This window comes from Engraulis encrasicolus, chromosome 11, assembly GCF_034702125.1.
Source record: "Engraulis encrasicolus isolate BLACKSEA-1 chromosome 11, IST_EnEncr_1.0, whole genome shotgun sequence".
NCBI classification, from domain to species: Eukaryota; Metazoa; Chordata; class Actinopteri; order Clupeiformes; family Engraulidae; genus Engraulis; species Engraulis encrasicolus.
Window position 1 is genome coordinate 40,216,483 of NC_085867.1, and position 15,000 is coordinate 40,231,482.

The 15,000-nt window shown below is 46.6% G+C and overlaps 1 protein-coding gene across 4 annotated transcripts in view; it reads right to left on the reverse strand.

Annotated features, from left to right (window-relative positions):
• Nucleotides 1-15,000, reverse strand: part of arhgap24 (Rho GTPase activating protein 24) — a 187,167-nt gene that overhangs the window by 33,587 nt on the left and 138,580 nt on the right. The window contains exon 1 of one of the 4 annotated variants that reach the window (XM_063210617.1): nt 4,973-5,430. The exons of the other annotated variants lie outside the window; for them this stretch is intronic. The gene's annotated coding sequence lies outside the window, so the exon portion shown is untranslated. Of the gene's footprint in view, nt 1-4,972; nt 5,431-15,000 lie in introns of those variants that run through there. 4 annotated transcript variants of the gene reach the window in all.

The following is a 15,000-nucleotide window of genomic DNA, read 5'->3' on the forward strand; positions in this document are numbered from 1 at the left end:
GAAAATAGTTAAATTATAGTCCTGGTAGTCACAATAAAATATATTGTATTGTATTGTATTGTATTGTATTCTATAATTCTCGGGGGTTGTTGCAGTCAACATGGCGGTTATCACACAGCGCCAAACAGCACACAGCCAAGCCGAGTGAACACCCCCCACCTCCACCCCGTAGCCCCTTAATGCACGCTGTACCTCCTGTGGCACGCTGTAATAGACATTGAAAGTTAACTACTATAGTACAACACTACTATGACAGTGCACAGGCCTTTAGAAATACATTACGACTTGGTCATTGCCATTCTGGTAACAGCTCATTTATAATGCCTTAAGGGGTTAATTTAATCAATCAATTAAATGCTTTGCTTTTCCATGGAGTTTAGCAAACATGGTGTGTCATTCCTGGACAGCAGGGGCTGTTGCTTACAATAGGATCAGAGTGCGGTGCAGTTGCATGCTGGGTAGTCTGACAGAGCAGAGGCAGGATTGAGGACGGCCATCAGCAGCTGGCTACCAGCCTCACGCTACTCTGATTCATCAGATGATCTAACTGCAGGAGCAGGAGGTAATGTGCTGGTGTTGTGTTGGGGAGGGAGCAATGTGTGTGTACAGTGTGTGTGTGTGTGTGTGTGTGTGTGTGTGTGTGTGTGTGTGTGTGTGTGTGTGTGTGTGTGTGTGTGTGTGTGTGTGTGTGTGTGTGTGTGTGTGTGCGTGCGTGTGTGCGTGCATGCATACATGACTCATGAGCGAGTGCGTGCGTGTGTGTGCACGTGCGCATGCAGGAGAGAGAAAATATTGTCTCTCCCTCTTTCTTTCTCTCTATCTGTGTGTGTGTGTGTGTGTGTGTGTGTGTGTGTGTGTGTGTGTGTGTGTGTGTGTGTGTGTGTGTGTGTGTGTGTGTGTGTGTGTGTGTGTGTATGCATGCATGTGCACTTGTGTGTGTGTGTGTGTGTGCGCGCGCACATGTGTGTGTATTTCTTTATGTGTGTGTATGAAGGGTCCGCAGGCGCTGAGGCAGAAGAGGGCTGGCTCTCCCTCCCCTCACGGATGAAACGGAGTCATCCAGTGGGATTAGCTGTCTCAGACACTGTTGTGACTGCCACCCTCCAGCCTGTTCTCCCCTAACAAGCACACAGCTCAGGCACTGCTGCGGCTGCCACCCCATCTCCACCCTCTCTGCACCTCCCCACTCTCCACTCTCCTCACCCACCTCTCCACACCTGACCCCAAAACACACACTCATCACACACCAGTCCCCTCTCACCAAGCAACCACACAGCACAGGCAGCGGTACCATCACCAGCCCCTCTCCACCACACCCACCCCGCAAACACACTCCATAGTCCCCTCTTTACTAACGTCCACCTCCCCCTCTCTCCCACTCTCCACCTTATCCATCCTCACCTCACCACATAACCTGCAGTCTCCACTCTCCTGACACAGACACTCATGGGTGCCGCTAGGGGTGTTACAGATTCTAAGGGCACAAGCACTGACAGCACTGACAGGGGCCCTTAAGGGGGCCCAAAATTCGAATCTTTCATGATGGGGCCCAAAATTTCTGGCGGCGTCCCGGCAGACTAGGGTTGCCAACCGTCCCTTGAAATACAGAATTGCCCCTTATTTGGAAGTCAAGTCCCTTACTTTTTCCTTAAAGTTCCTTATTTTCATGAATAGCTAAGACTGAAACAGGCCACAATTTGGTTAAAATGCAGAAAATAGCATCTTAAAAATACTTTTTTCTGGGGGAGGACCCCCCGACCCCGCGACAATCAAGTGTCCCTTATTTTCATTTATGAAAGGTGGCAACCCTACGGCAGACACTGGGCCAGACACGACTCCTTGACCTCACCTCTTCATCACACACTCCTCAGCAGCACAACACACACACACACACACACACACACACACACACACACACACGCACACACACACACACACACACACACACACACACACACACACACACACACACACACACACACACACACACACACACACACACACACACACACTCCAGTCCCCACTCTCAGGCATTGACACAGGCTCCAGTGAGATCACTGCTCCCTTCATCCGCCTCCTTCTCATCCGCATCCAAAACCCTATCTCCCACAATCCCACGCCACACTCCCTACGCACCCCCCCTGCCGACCAGCCTCCAAAATAATGCAGCGCCCCTCGCTTTAACTCAAGAGGCCTGGCTAGCCAAGCATCCAAGCATGGCACACACCGCGTCAGATCTTCAGTCTCTGGGTCAGGGAGGACAAGATTTGTGTGTCATCCACATCAAACAAAAAAATACACAGCCATAATACTCTCCAGACGAGACCCCTGTTATAAAACGTGCTGTTATCAGAATGGCAATAACCAAGTTGTAAACACTCTGTAGTCATCGAAAAGACTTTATTAACAAAGCACTACACTATGTAAGGGTTAACGTTCGGCGAGAAGGTCGCTACCGTGGAATAGCAGCACGACAGAGAGAATCTTTAGACCCCGACGCGGAGCGGAGGGGTCTTGTTCTCTCTGAAGTGCTGCTATTCCACAAAGCGACCGACTCGCCGAAAGTTAACCCGCTTATTATATGGATATACTTAAATGATTCACACATGGCGGGGACATTTCTTTAGGCCTATTTAATGTTAAGATTGTTGCTGCGCAAAACAAAACAGTGCCGTTGTGGAACACCGCTAGGCAACAGCTAGGTAGCCAGGACAACAGGTGTAGTCTATCACAGCAGCTGATTAGAGTCGTGTTGAAAAGTCGCTTTAGCAGTGAAAAGTCTTGTTGCCATTGACAGCGGTCTGTTATAGACCAACCCGTCCGTTATCGAAAAATAACAGACGTGCGAACGTTGGGGAGCCCCGTTGAAATGAATGGAGCATTCGACCGATGACGTCACACCATATAATAAGACGCATTAAAGACTGTTATGAGGCACACTTCAGCAAGTATGCAGTTACGAGCCATGAGAAACCTATCTGCAAGTGTTCACAGGAAGATGACAACATTTTTGGCCATATGGTCCAAAGCCCGTGGTGAATATGTGAGCTTAACACCTCTGCTGATGAATTTTCACCTGGCAGCCTTTTCAACAGCTGTTTGAAACTGTTAAGACAAGGTCCCGTTTATAAAATTGCCGTTACTAGAACGGCAATGACCAAGTCAAAATCTATTAGTAAAGATTGTGTGTAATATGGTAGTAGTGTAGTGGTAGTAAATTACTACTAGTAATGCACGTCTTTTCAATGACTAGCCATTGAGAGTAAATAGAAAATGTGACTAGCATTCCACTGGTGGAACTGTGCACATTATGAGGCTACTATTGTAACTTACTATGTATTGTACTATATTTAAATAATAACACAGAGAAGAGGGGCTAAGTTATGAACAGTTGGATTTACTTTTGTGACCTCTGTGCATTTCACCTTGTATCTCGTATGCTTCTACAGTTCAGAATTTGAAGAAGGTTAAGACCAAATCATCTGATGGTCAATACACTTTGAGCAATCACTAGAAGTGCTGTCCTTTTCCTTTGAATTCATATTCATACTTGAGATTTATCACCCAGTCACTAAATCTTCCAGACAGTTCAGTTTGCATTATAATATGAAGTGCATCTTCTTCATTTTGGGCCTGGTACACCAGGCCCCACAGGCAGACGGTTCTCACCACTGACTACTCAGGTTCCCAGGGTGTCCTGGTTGTCAGGTCAGGCCCAGGGGCTATTACAGGTATATGGAGAAGGGGAGCTTGTTCTCGTAGTCCATGGGCCAGATGACATGTCGGCACAGTCTGTGTTTAAGTGTTTGAACTTTGTTTCTCTGATGCTCCCTTATGCCACAGTATTAAAAGAAAAGAGATGATTTAGATGGAAATAGCAAAAAAAAATGTCTGAGACAGTAGATAGGGACAGTAGAAAAATGCATCCATCATAAAAACGTTCATTTTGCTTTAACATGTCGCTTTAACAGCTGATAACACTAACTTAGCTGTAAATCCAGAAGGGTTATCATACAAAAATGTTAACCTTTTCAAAAAATATAAGCACCCTTTGCCCCCAAGTTGCCACCGACATATCATCTGGCTTGTGGACTGTACTGTCTACTCTGACTCTGCCCTACCCTTGATGTCTTTGGTACCACCTGGTGCCCTCTCTCCCTCCCTCCACAGTCTCCTTAATCTTACTACCAGACACCATCAGTCAGTCTAGTCAACCCCCTCCCCCCCCCTTCTTTGACATCACTGCTGTGGCCAGCCACCTCAGTGCTCTCTTCAGTCGCTCAAACTCAAAATCCTCTAAAACAAACTATTTCTGTCAGCTGATAGTTAATATGTCTGCCAATAAACATCAGCAGGAAGGAATACAATATCATTGCATTGGTTCTTGGGTAACAAATAGCATATACACAGATCTAGGCCTATACGTGACAAAAATAATTTGCGCTATGCCTACTTACAATGAGTTAAAGTAATGGTGGCTTGCTGCTTTTTCCGGACAAGCCAAAACTGTTTGGCCACGATAGTTTCACGGAGAAATGCGGGAGTAAACAGAAGCCAATGTGCTGGATCAACAACCGCACCAGTTGCTGTATACACATTCCTAGAAGTGTTTATCAACACTCGTTACGCTGGTCTCACGGCTGACCAGGCGCGCACCGCACTTGTGTCGCCGCATTCATTCATTCGCACAATGTCAGCGGCATCATGGTTATTATACAGTGGACAATGCACTGATGTTGACCACTTCAAAACATCTAGAGTTTAATCGTTAGTCACCACCAGCACATGAAAGAACGTCGCCTTTTCATGCATGCAAATTATTTTTAAAAGCTATTAACACTTCATTCGACCATAAGAGTTGGATGAGAAGTTTGCGGCATTCCGCGAACAAGTCTACGCAAGTGTGCAACATCTCCGCAAACGAAAAGCCGCCACAAGAACTCAATGAACCCGCTGTAGAAAACCTACTCACCAAATACACGCCGCAAGGATTGTCACATGAGATCGGAATGGTTTCGGGTGCAGAAATGTTATCCTGCCACAACGCACCCTCTCTCTACAACACTCTCTACCGAGCTTGGCTAAATGCGCTCTCGCAACCTCCCGTCCCCTCTACTCTACTCGCTCTCCCAGCCGAGGCGCTCGCACTGACCGGCTGCCAGACAATGGAATTACCGCTTGTCTCAGCCCCTCCCCTCCGGAGCCGCGAGCTTTAACACTGCTCGTAAGATCAAGGCGAACGCTGGATAGTTTTTTTTTGGCAGTGCTGCTGACTTGTGTCAATGGAACATCGTGTTATACGTCAGAGCTAAATCACTTTCGCTCACATCTGTTCAATACCGAAATTAAGTAGGCAACTCACAAATCAAGTAGACAACTTCTACAACACACATTACTAGATGAAAATGAAGGACACCACTGCACTGCCAGAGAATTATGAAAAATAGAATAGCTTGTGCCCAGTGACTGTGCAAGTCTTTCCATTGAGTCACTGGGTTGAGTAATTGTCTCGAGAAGGAACACAGACCGCAATGAGCAATTAAATAAAGACTACTTCTTGCAGCCAATATGGCACATAAATTAAGTGATTCAATTGTTGGTGCCCCTCAGATCATGAAAAAGGCCATTGTGCTCGGCCTATAGTGATCTTGACCTCGCTTGATGACACACATACACTCACAGACAATCAACCAGTCATTCAGAGAGAGAGAGAGAGAGAGAGAGGGAGAGAGAGAGAGAGAGAGAGAGAGAGAGAGAGAGAGAGAGAGAGAGAGAGAGAGAGAGAGAGAGAGGGGCTGAGACCGATACAAAGACAAAGTGGACAAAGACAAAGACAGAGAGAGCGCAAGAGGACAGAGAGAGACAGAGGGAGATGGTGAAACATAACCACACACACTTTCACACAGCTTGGCCTTTCCCCTGGAGTGAATCCCAGGGGGTGGCGGCGTGGAGGGGAGGGGAGGGGGTGTGTTTGGGAGGTGACAAGGCCTCCTGACTCTGACTCTTGGTGTCCACTCATGCATGCAACATTCCAGCCATGTCCTGTTGTCCGCACGTCCCTCTGCCCCCACACCCACACCCACACCCCTTCCCTTCAGGATGTCCTTAACAACTAGCCTGTAAACTCCCCCTGTCCTGTTCCCTCCTCCCCTCCCCTCCTCTCCTCTCCGCCAAGAAGACCCCACTGAACCACGCACGCACGCACGCACGCACGCACGCACGCACGCACGCACGCACGCACGCACGCACGCACGCACGCACACACACACACACACACACACACACACACACACACACACACACACACATTTCTGTAGCCTGCAACATTACTATAACATTACTGAGAGCCTGAAGTAGGATAAGGGATTAAGACTTGGTCATCACAGTGTTGGTGACAGTACTCAGTACTGTATACATAGGCACTGCACAAAAGGGTTAAAGAGTCTTCCTCCTCTCTCTTCTCTGCTCTCCTCTATGTTAACCTCTCTGCTCTGTTCTTTCCTCTTATCCTCTCTCAGATCCTATAATGATCTTGCTCTCTTCACTGTTGTCACCTCTTCTTCTGCCTGGCACTCCTCCCCTTTCTTCTCTTCTCTTCTTCTCCTGCCTTGTGCTCTCCTCCACTGTCCTCTCACCCCACTCTCCTGTACTCCTTTTCTCCACCTCCACCCCCACCCCCCACCGTCACCCCCATCTCCGCCTACTAACAGCCGTCCTGCATGTGTCCGCGTGTATCACTCAATCCCCTGCTGGAGCCCTCTAGTGCTTCCCCCTATCGGCATGTCAGGCGGTGAGGGTGTCAAGGAGACAACACTGATAAACACTTGTGGTGACTTCACACACACCTCATTACACTCTGAATGAAAGGAGCCATTCAATGATTGTGTGTGTCGTGTGTGTGTGTGTGTGTGTGTGTGTGTGCTGTGTGTATGTGTGTGTCCTGTGTGTATGTGTGCTGTGTGTATGTGTGTGTCCTGTGTGTATGTGTGCTGTGTGTGTGTGTGTGTGTGTGTGTGTGTGTGTGTGTGTGTGTGTGTGTGTGTGTGTGTGTGTGTGTGTGTGTGTGTGTGTGTGTGTGTGTGTGTGTGCGTGTGCGTGTGTGTATTTGAGTACACAGAGAGCGCACTTTGTTGAAAGTGGCAGCCCAAACAACAGCCGTGATTGCAAACAGAAAACAAGACTCATCTCATACACATCTTGCTTGCAGGAAAATGAGGAAAATGGTAATGTGAAAACGCTCGGGCGCATTGACGTTACGCTGGCTACGCACAAGTGTTTCTCGCTGGTGGTGGATGCTTTCCTAGGTTGCCCCAGCAGCATTGTTTGGGTGGATTGTCATGCAAACATCCTGTGACTTCAGCAAACAGCCTCCCCAGTGCTTTGTCTTTATTAAAATCAAACTGCCTTCAGGGGGGAGAGAGGCTTTCTTTCTCTTTCTCTCTCTCTCTCTCTCTCTCTCTCTCTCTCTCTCTCTCTCTCTCTCTCTCTCTCTCTCTCTCTCTCTCTCTCTCTAATTCCCTGTCTTTCTCTCTGTCAGTCACTAAGCGCATCTTTGTTTCTAAGGCCAGGCAGAGGTTGCAAGAGAGCTGACAAACACATGCACGCACCCTCACGCTCACTGACAATGTAAGCGAAACAAGCTGGTATCCGCATGCAGAACCACTGAATTAGAAAGAGTGAGTAAGAGAGCCTGAGCCTGAGCCTGAGGCCGTCGCTTTCTAGCCAGGGCTGCGTTTCCCATAAACTCTTTAGTAGTACTTAAGTATGAGGGGCCACCTAGGCAATAATGGACACCACTGAAAGTTTATGCATACCAATAATTTTATAGGCCCACATACAACATTTTTTGCCTCGCACATGCAATTAAAATGTTTGTGCAAAGTGCATGTGCAAGGTAAAATAGTGTATGTATAAACTTTAAGTAATGATGTGAGACCTATTACTGATATATTGCCGAGGGGGCCCCTCATACTTAAGAACTACTTAGGCTTAAGCACTGCTTAAGGTTTTTTGGGAAACGCAGCCCAGGTCAACTTGACTGCTGATGTGTATCAATGTGTTTGGGAAACAGTTGTTCTCCAGGTACAGGCTGGAGCAGTAACACAGCACTGCACTACACAGCAAACAGTCACACTGCTGCTGAGACCTAGCCTGATTATCATCGACTTTCAAATCTCTTGCAGACTTGGTCTGACCAATAGCATAACAACTAACATTTCCCAATCATCATGGTTGACACACCTGCCTTGGTTTGCTAATGGCTGTTAACTTCCAGACAAAGTGGGAGGAGTTCCTGATTTTTCAGGAGCTCAGAAAGTACTTGCATTGCTGTTGACCTGACTAGTAGCAATGCTGAAGGTTGGCTAGCTGGGACCTACAGTGTGCTCAGCTCAGGTTTTCCTGTTTGTTCCTGCTTCTCATGCACTGTGTATACGTGCATACAAACAACATAAGTCTCTATCAGTGGCTTATACACTTACACACGCACAGCCACAAACTATGCGCACACACGTGTATGCACACACACATACACATACACATACACACACACACACACACACACACACACACACACACACACACACACACGCACACACACACACACACACACACACACACACACACACACACACACACACACACACACACACACACACACACACAGACACACACACACACACACACACACACACACACACACACACACACACACACACACACACACACACACACACACACACACTACATCGACGTAAGTAGCCATTAGGAGATCAAGCTCAAACGTCTACTGCTCCATCAGCCTTAACAACACACAGCTGGCCTTGTTAAAGTGTTAGGCTCCATATGTTTACAAAACAGTAAACAACAGGCACAAACTGCTTTAAACATTTAATGTTTGTGTGTGTGTGTGTGTGTGTGTGTGTGTGTGTGTGTGTGTGTGTGTGTGTGTGTGTGTGTGTGTGTGTGTGTGTGTGTGTGTGTGTGTGTGTGTGTGTGTGTGTGTGTGTGTGTGTGTGTGTGTGTGTGTGTGTGTGTGTGCGTGTGTGCAAGTTTTTGTGTGTGTGTGTGTGTGTGAATGTGTGTGTATGTGTGCGTTTGAGTAAATCCTCCTACATCCTCCCCTAACCTACTGCATGTGTGAGTGGGGCACCATGCTGTATTTTAGCTTACAACACGAGAGGTGCCCCACTGTGATTTAGTAGGCATGCAGCCAGCCGCGTGTAGCGTACAGTACACGGTGCATATGGGGAGCAGAGGAGGCTCAGAAGACAACGGGTCAAACGAAAGATAAATGCCTCCACCCCCCCACCCCCTACCCACCAATTACCAATGACATAAATATGCTCTGTAGTTATGGGTGTAAACAATGTCATTTAAGTTGGACTATGACATGTAGAGTAGAGTCAAGTAACTTTATTGAGCCACACATAATAATACACATAATGCCCACATGGACATTTCAAGACACATATACGCACAACAAGCATTAACACAGGTCAAAGTCAAGGGGGAAAAAGTTAAGTACAGCCTGGCACTCGTGAAACTATGGAACCTACAGTTCCAAGAGTTAGAGTATTTTTGTGGAATAAAGTGGAGAACTAGGTGACATAGGAATGTGATGGCATATGTGTATGTGATATCTGTTACATCATATTTTTGTTATGTCTTGTCCCCTTCCATCAGGGACCATGTTGGAAATAAGTGTTTACGCTTTTACATGTTATCCCTTGGATACCTTTTGTCTTCCTATATCCATAAATAAACCAAACCAAACCAACAGCTGATGTTCAGATAGGTTTGACACTGTTTAACTACACAGTAATGACTTCAGTGAGCTAAGCTCTCCCAACACAATTGTGATTAAAGAATACATATTGTGAATTCGGATTACCTCTGATGGTGGAGCCTCAGTCCAAATCAAGAAATAAAAATATTTCCTTATTTTCAGCCGTCATGATTACCGCATGTACGTATGGCTCTGCTGCCATGGCTTAGTCCTAGCAAGAGTGAGGCAGGCAGCATTGTTTACAGCCCAAAGCCATGCTCTCTCTCTCTCTCTCTCTCTCTCTCTCTCTCTCTCCATGTTCTCTCTCTCTCTGTCTCTGTCTCTCCCTCTCTCTCCCCCCCGCCTCTCTCTCTCTCTCTCCATGGTCTCTCTCTCTCTCTCTCTCTCTCTCTCTCTCTCTCTCTCTCTCTCTCCATGTTCTCTCTCTCTCTCTCTCTCTCTCTCTCTCTCTCTCTCTCTCTCTCTCTCTCTCTCTCTCTCTCATTCTCTATCTCCATTCTCTATCTCCATTCTCTATCTCCATTCTCTATCTCCATTCTCTATCTCCATTCTCTCTCTCCATTCTCTCTCTCTCTCTCTCTCTCTCTCCATGTTCTCTCTCTCTCTCTCTCTCTCTCTCTCTCTCTCTCTCTCTCTCTCTCTCTCTCCCTCCTCTGGTCTAAGGGTGCTTAGTCACTATACTCTGGCTTCATTTGAAATGCACGGTTGGTGCCACAACAGCGGCCGTTTCCATGCTCACGGGATGTGCCATGCCACGCAGCAACCAAAACAAGTGGAGAGAAAAAAAGAACGAAAGAAAATGAACACAAAACAAACGAAAGAGCAAGGCCTAATGTGCCTTGAATGACTGATGACCACCCGAAACTTCTCTGACAGTGTTAGTAGACCAGTGTTAAATAACAAGGCGGTTGGAGCGGCTCTCAAAAAAAAAATCTGAAAAATGTTCATTATGTCAAGAGCGAAGAAAGAAAAGAAGTTTGAAAAGAGTCACCTTAGGAGACAGACCTACATAATGTGGAAGGCTAGAACCTGAAAATGCAAGGAGGGACGAGGGCGAGGGAAGGAGCGAGAGAGGGTGTCAGGGAGTTCAGTGCTATCCGATACAAACCTCAGAGTGCATGAATGCAATGACATGCATTGAGAACGACTCCCAAATATAAGAGGCAACAAGAAAAGGCTTCAGGGGACGACCCAGAGTACAATACAGGCTTCTCTTGTCACTCGGATGCAAATAAGCATGACACACAATATACCAAACGCTGGCACAAAAGCCTAGACCGTGTCCCTTGTAAAACAACACTTGAGCCGGCCAAGGTGGCATGCATTACAACATACACAGACGCTCCCACACCCAAACGCTTGATCGTGTGGTAGAGCATGTTTAAAAAGCACACACAGAACATAAACTGTTACAGTGGTATTTTTGTTTTGACCCTTCATGTGAGCATAACCATTTTCCACTTTAATGAGTAGCACTTTACAATTAGGAGCATGCACATTATGCAAATTATGTTTTGGTTTGAAGAAAAACGTATGTGAACTTTCTGTTGACTCTTTGCAATTCTTCTCTCACAAGGGGAGATATAATAAATCATAGAACATGCTTGATGAATGGGCTATCAGACAGATGGCGACAGCCTGTGGAAAGGAGTATGGCTTGGATGCATCCTGAACTGGTTTAATGATCCAGGGTGCCAGTGCCAAGCCTGAAGCAGTTCCAGTCACTACAGAAACCCCTTCCTGACCTACTGTAAGTAGTGTGATGAAATCGGGAAGGGATTAAGATGAGTTAAAAGCACGGAGTGAAAAAAGAAATAAAATTCCTTCAGAGGAAAAGAAGATTCCTTCAAAAGAAGCTTCAGATTGCCACTGTGGAGCAACCCCAAAAGGTGAGAAAAATTAAAGGTCTCAGAGGAACCAAAAAGTTCTAGAGGATCCTGTACTGTACTGTATGTGAGAAATTGGTCATTTGAAGAACCTTGAGAACCCTCAGAACGTTCTACCACATTCTCTAGGTTCTCCAAAGAACGTTTAGGGTTCCTCTGAGAACTTAGAGGCTCCCCCACAATTCAGCTGGATGCTCTTTGAGGAACCTTCACATTTTTTTTTACATTTCAAAGACTGAATTTGATTTAGGCCTGCTGTAGTATGCACTGTGCGCTCTGGTGTGGTGTGGTGTGCTGTGTGATCCCAGTGATGATGATGAATGGGATTTACGTTCTCTTTCAAGATGAGCACACTTTGAAATGGCGCAGGAATGATGGATATACACTGTCTAGTCTTCATGCTCTCACAGCTGTCTAATGTGGCTGTCTCATAATATCAGAACCAAGTGTGTGTGTGTGTGTGTGCGTGCGTGTGCGTGTGCGTGCGTGTGTTTATGCTTGCGCGCGTGCCTGCGTGCATGAGAGTGTGCATGGGTGCGTGTGTTTTGGTGAACTCATCACTGCTATGCCAAATTAAAACCCTGATAATGGCACCCAGACACCCCGTCAGCACAATCGTCAGTGAAGGTTGCGAGCCAGGGAGAAAAATGGGGCTGCTTAAAAAGAGAAGGAGAAGCTGAGGACCTCCACAGGAGAGGTGAGAGCCACATGATTGTACTGGGGCCATTCTCTTCCAATCAAGCCGGAGCACAAAGGAACAGATTGGCCTTTACAGACCAGTCAATCAGTAGCCGGGACAGGTAATGCACGACCCTGGCAGATAGAGCATGTGTGTTTGTGCGTGCGAGTGTGTCCGTGTGTGTGTGTGTGTGTGTGTGTGTGTGCGTGCATGGACGTTTGCTGTGGGATTAGATTGTATTTAACCCAAGGAGGTAATGTATGACTCTAGTGATGAAGCAGGGTGTGTGTGTGTGTGCGTGCGTGTGCGTGTGTGTGTGTGTGTGTGTGTGTGTGTGTGTGTGTGTGTGTGTGTGTGTGTGTGTGTTTGTGTGTGTGTTTTTTTAGGGGGGTCGAGAGTGTACTCACCACCCCCTGTTGTGATTTCCTGATAAGATAGCATTGTCCAAGAGCCCTAATCCCATCAAAGCAAGCTGCCAATCACAAGTAGGCCACTGTGGCAGTGATGCATCCTTCCGAGTAACTGAGGCGAAAAGCATTCTAGGAACCTGAGGAGTGCTCAAGGTAAAAACCAAACAGAGCAAGTTACAGTACGACCTGATGGAGATCGAAAGAGAAAACAAAACATGAAACAGAAGGGGAAATATGAAAAATATGAAAAACATAAAAATCTAACTTCTGGGGTGGGAGGTAAAAAGTACCAGAATGCACAAAACGAGACCTAGCAGAAGTCCGGAGAGAGAGGGAAGCGTGAACAACATCTCAAAAAAATTCTAGAGTGAGAAAAACACAGGGTGTATGGCAAGACCTTACTAAGGGCCAGAGAGAGAGAGAGAAACTGTGAGAGGAGAAAAAAAAGACAAGGTTCAAACCAGGGCACAAATCCTGGGCAAAGGAGTAGGATTAGATATCTAGGGGGTAGCCATCCTCCTTTTGCCTGTGCTGCCCTATGGAGGGGGGATTTAGCTCAGTTAGGGAGGCAGGCAGCACACAAGCCCTGCCATGGAATCTCTCTCCTAACTGCCTTGCCTTGCCTCTTTTTTCCAGGGCTAAGAATGCTTAGTTTCCATGGGAACCAACCTGTGGAACTTCTACTGTGAAGAAGTGTCCATCACGGTGAGTGCTAGTGTGGTAGGGGGGTAAGTCAAGTGGTGCTACAGGAGATGCAAAAGACACGTCGAAAATAGCTCATAAAAAAAAGACTTGAAAAAATGTCCACCACTTAGAAACACAGCGGTGGTAATCACTTAGCCTTCACAGGAATGAATGTTTGAATTGAACTCTTTCATAAAAGGTATTTCAAAAAGATTGGGGGGCTTGTGCAGCAGAAAATGCAAAAGACAATTGAAAAACAAAGGTTATTTAACCCATTGATGCCTAAAGCACCTGCAAAAAAGGCTGCTGAATGCCTGAGCCCTCCTTTGAAAAAGTTGCCATCAGCCTATTAAAAACTAAATATCTCAGCGTCTGAAGGACATAAAAACATGCAATAAGTTGCATTTAAACGCTAAGACCCTCATCTTGCATTAGCATGAATTCATCTCTAACATACCAAGTTTTTAAATAAAATTGTCTCAAATCACATGCGAATGTGGCGTCATGCAGCTCCAGGTGCCAGGGCCAATGTTGCGCAACGCAACGTCCAGCATCAATGGGTTAAAAGATATTCACCACTTAAAAATGTATCAGTGGCAATCACTTAGCCTTCAAATGAATGAATGTTTGAATTGGATTCTTAAAAAAGGTCTTGTGCAAAGACTGCCTCAAGTCAAGCAAAAGGTCCAGATGAGAAGATTAGGAACTGTGAAAAGGCTTTGAGATTTGACAGCTCAGCCACTTAAAAACTGGAGCTGAACAAACAGGGGAATGACTATTCCTCACTCATATGCCGGTCAGCAGTTCTCCAAAAACTATTGCCCCAGGCTTGTTCTGTTTGCTTGGGTGACTGGGTGTGTGTGTGTGTGTGTGTGTGTGTGTGTGTGTGTGTGTGTGTGTGTGTGTGTGTGTGTGTGTGTGTGTGTGTGTGTGTGTGTGTGTGCGTGTGCGTATGTTTGTATGTGTGCGCGCCCTTGTACATACATGTGTGTATACTATAGAGTGTGTGGTATGGGTATGCTTGCTTGCGTGCATGTGTGCATGCATCTGTGTGTGTGTGTGTGTGTGTGTGTGTGTGTGTGTGTGTGTGTGTGTGTGTGTGTGTGTGTGTGTGTGTGTGTGTGTGTGTGTGTGTGAGTGCGTGCATGTGTGCGTATGTGCATGCGTGCGTGTGTGTGCGTGTGTGTGCGTGTATGTGCGCACGCGTTTGTGTGTTTGTGTTCGTGTGTGCGTGCTTGTGTGTGTGTTTACCTGTCACAGATCAGATGTGTTCCAGTGTGTTTAATAAGTGACCAGCTCGCCATTAGGGCTCCGTCCAGGTGGAACACAACAAAGAGCTCTCCTGTCCTGTGCTCTAATCACCAGGCCAAGCAAGCCTCAGCCCTCTCCTTACCATCTCCCCATTGACCTCCAATTTATGACTTTCCACGAGTCCCTCTAAATATCTGTCAACATGTACCACTCTCCAGCGTCGTCAAGTACCCCCCTCCCTCCATCCCCCACCCCCATCTCTGGATGCTAATACATTCAATGCACTGTCTGCTGTTCCCCTTT